This window comes from Pempheris klunzingeri, chromosome 15 (genome assembly GCF_042242105.1).
Source record: "Pempheris klunzingeri isolate RE-2024b chromosome 15, fPemKlu1.hap1, whole genome shotgun sequence".
NCBI classification, from domain to species: domain Eukaryota; kingdom Metazoa; phylum Chordata; class Actinopteri; order Acropomatiformes; family Pempheridae; genus Pempheris; species Pempheris klunzingeri.
Window position 1 is genome coordinate 16,054,215 of NC_092026.1, and position 4,172 is coordinate 16,058,386.

The following is a 4,172-nucleotide window of genomic DNA, read 5'->3' on the forward strand; positions in this document are numbered from 1 at the left end:
GGGGGGTCTGCTCTACCATTCTCATGTACGCTGGCTAAGTCGTGGCTCTGTGCTGCAGCGGTTTTATTCCCTGAGATCAGAAATGGACCAGTTTTGAAGAGAGAAGGATCTCTTCATGAGCTCAGTGACCCTCTCTGGTTGGCATTTTTAGTGGATCTCACTGATCACCTGAACACACTGAACGAGAGCCTACAAGGCAAAGACCAGCTTGTACCACAACTAATAAATGAAAGCCCACTAATGGAAAGGCTGTTTTTTTTCTTGAATCATATTCAGTTATCAAGCAGAATTTACCTACATTTGATTGATTCACCTCTAGTGGATTAAAGTTAGCAACATAGCTCACTTCTAGTGAGTGGCCCAGCCCTTTGGATGTTTTTCTGTATGTGTCCCTCAGTGAAAAAAGTTTGGACACCCCTGATCTAGACTTTTCATAGCAGGAGGACAAATATATACTACATACCTACTTGATTGCTAATTCCGCAAATTGTATGTCAAAATACTCACATTTATTCTCACATTATACCATGGTGTGGGTGAATACTCGATTCTGATTGGCTGCTGGGTGTCTGTCTAGGTGAATCTGGCACCTCACTGGTGCTGGGGTGGCCTTGGCACAAGTGATCATCTCACATGTCACCTTCAGCTCACAGCTTCAGGCTGCAGCAACACTAATGTTGCACATCACCATTCATTTGTCTGTGAAAATCTTGATATCGATTTGGGGACAGTGACGCAGCTGGTTAGCTATTTAGTCTTGTTGTTAAACATGCTGTGACATTATGTTTGCTGATTGTCAACCGCACGCAGCATTATCTACCTTGAATCTTGCTAGCGTAACGTTAGCCTTCTGGCTAACACTAGAAATACCTCCTGTTGCCTTATCTGCGATCCGTCTATTTACTGGAGTAGCTATTGTTAGCTAGATGACAGCAATGGCAGACAGCGAGGTGGATTCAGGTTTTCAGTGGGTGGGACCATCAGCCAGCTGAAGGGCTGAGATGGGTCACATGTTCAGCAGGTGTTTGTGATGTCACACACAGGGTTAAATCTAAACAGAGCGTTTTCACACACATTAACTGAAAGACAGAGCAGGAGAGGAGGGGGGGGGGGGTCTGCAGACATCTTTATGTTGCAAAGACATAATATGCATAAATGTGTCCCCTCTAAAGACATTTTTCATACAGTCAAACAAAACTAATTGCTTGATTACTTACCTTGTGGTTGTTTATTGCTTTTGGAACATGAATGGTTGTCCATATGTGATGGATGGATAGAATGTTTTAACTGAGGTATCTGGCACACATTCACCTTTTCATCCACTCTCCCATCTGGTGCTGGAAAAACTGACAGCCTTTGGAGAAATGCCAAATTAAATTTCAAACTGGACGTGTCAGAGCCCTCAGTCCTTATCTGTTATTCTGTGCACACATCTGCAGACAAGGATTAGACTTATCTTCTCTGCAGCTTGTGGAGAATAGTAAGTACCAAAACCAGTTTTCTGTATCTGTCTTCATTTTAAATATTAGAATATAAAGGAACAATGAAAGCACTCCTGAAAGTGGATCTTCTTTGAAGAAGCAGAAGTTTTCACAATAAGAAGAATGTTATTCCTCAGTGCATTAATATAAAGCAGAGGCCCAGTTATCGATGCCACAGTCTCTCCAAATGAAAATGGAAAAGTTCGACCACCAGACTGTGGGCTACTTCTTTATATTTATGCACTCAGTAATAGTAAGAGCTGGTTGCTTCTTGTTATTACCAGGTCATCCAGGCTTTTATCTCTTCCAGATTGGACTAGTGCAACACACTTTATTCTGGAATCAATTCAGGCAAAGCATCCATAGACTGCGGCGGACACAAAATGATGCCGCCAGGCTTTTAACACATAAGTGACCAAATCAAACCAATCATGGCTGCCCTTCACCGGTTTACCTGTGAGTTTTAGGGTTGATTTTAAGATTTTACTGCGTGTTTTTAAAGCCCTGCATGGTCAGGCTCCTGCCTATATCTGTGATCTACTCACACCGTATGAGCCTGACCTCCGTCTGAGATCCTCCAGCAGGGCCCATCTGATGGCACTAAGGGTGACCGGGCCTTTGCTGCTCGGGCCCCTGGGCTGTGGAGCACCCTGCTGAGGCTCAGGCAGGCAAACTCTTAAGTATTGGTGTTTTGTTGTGCTTTGATGGATATATGCATATATGTATTTATGAATATAAATGTGTATAGTGTACGTTATTTGTTGTTTGTTTTTGAAAGGTGCTGTATAAGTAAAGATATAATCATTAATACATAACAGTCTGAAAGCAGACATTCATACAAGGAGATCAGGAGTGGTTTCTGCATTACCCAAATGTTGCAACTTTTATTTAATCAGCAATTTGATCACTTTTTTGGAAAATGAGTAGAGTTTTAAATTCTCCGATTTTTCTTCACATTGCCACATCTCCATATGTGTGTCTTTAAAACTGAACCAGACTGATAGCTGTGCTGTCAGCAAGGAGAGCTCTGTGCTGTCAGAGGACACGAGGACTGTGACCAATATCTGCCCTCATAGGTATCCACTCGATAACAGCGTACAGCTTGGCTGTTCTGATGTGGTGCTTGGCGTAATGACTGTTCTAAAGGTTGGAAGTATGCTTGACATGAAAGAGTCGTATGAGTGTATGATGGGAATTTTGCCCGATCAGGTTGGAAAGCAGAAGTGTTTATAGCAATTCTGAGTGGCCAACCCAAAAGTGGAATGATGAGTCTGACGTCGTAGAGAGGGCGAGAAGTGATGAATCACACAAAATGAAGATAATGGTGCCAACTTTCTGTCAATGTTTCCTGGAGGGTATTCATAGCATTCATTCATAGCAAACCATCCTGCCTTCTCAGCTTCTCACAGCTGTCAAATCATGGCGTAAAGTGGATGTGAACATCAAATTGTCGGTTTCAGAAAGCTATAGGAATTGTTGGACAGGGGTTCATAAAGTTCACTGATGCCTTTAAAGTCTACGTTTTTCATTTTAAGCAGTCCTGAAGCCCATGCAGATCAGGCTGTGGTTGTGATTTTGTCCATTATATCAACACGTCAACCTTGTACAATCGTTTTTTTTACGTGACCATGAGTGGATTCAGTAACCGTCAATCTCGCCACAGTGGTGTGGTAGTTGCAGGCATCGTACAGGTCACTTTCAGCCCCACAGAGACACACAGAAATAACTACAGTGGTGTTAAGAGAAATGGATTTCACATTTCTTCTTTTGCAAACCGCAGTATTTTGCATAAACCACAGATAAGACCTAAAAAATGCGGATAACGCAGTTTGCCTTGGAACAATCTTCTGAGAAAGCGAGGGGAATATTCAGTTTCTACACTGAAAATGTGCACTTTCAGCTTTTGTCCCTTGGAAATTGGTGCTAAATATGTGTGAATAAACTCTGTGCACAAGTTCGAGCAGTTGTGGGTTTTGTGTTTGACCAGTGAGGAACATGGAGAGCTGAAACTTCACATTGATAACCCTTCGAAAAAATACTATAAAAAGAGCATGACCTATGTCAGGGCCAGGCTGAGGGAAGATTTCCTAAATTCCAAAAAAATGTTCCTGGGGTCCTGGAAACGTTCCCGATGTGGAAAAGGGCCTTAAATTGCCATTGAAATGTGGCTGTCCAGCTATTTGTATTAGCCCGGCGGGACTGCTGTGCTGCTCAGGATGTACTCTCCCTACCCTCCCAATGCATGCTGGGATAGGCTTCATGTCGCCTGGCACATGATGCAGAAGTGTCTGCTGCTGACTACACCAGACTACACAGCTCAGCTGAGCCTCCTCAGTTCAGCCTCCTCACTACGGCTCGTATTTTATTGAGCAGCCCTGTGTGGCAGAGTGGCGAATAAATGAACCTTGAACCAATATTTTATGACCTGGATAATCTCATAGTTAAGGTTAAAGTTACTATCGACTAAAGACAGACTCCAGTGATTAGTGGCTTCATTTCATGAAATTGTAATTGTAAAAAAAACGATGAAGAATATTTGTGAATTGTTTCCACTGTCAGTGTGATAAAATCTATACAATGAGCATTTTATTCACCAATTCATGGATTCTTTTTTGAAATTGAAAGCCAGTATTGTGTATTGAACCACTTTATAACGTGACCCCGCAACTAGTTCACTTTAGTGGGAATGAC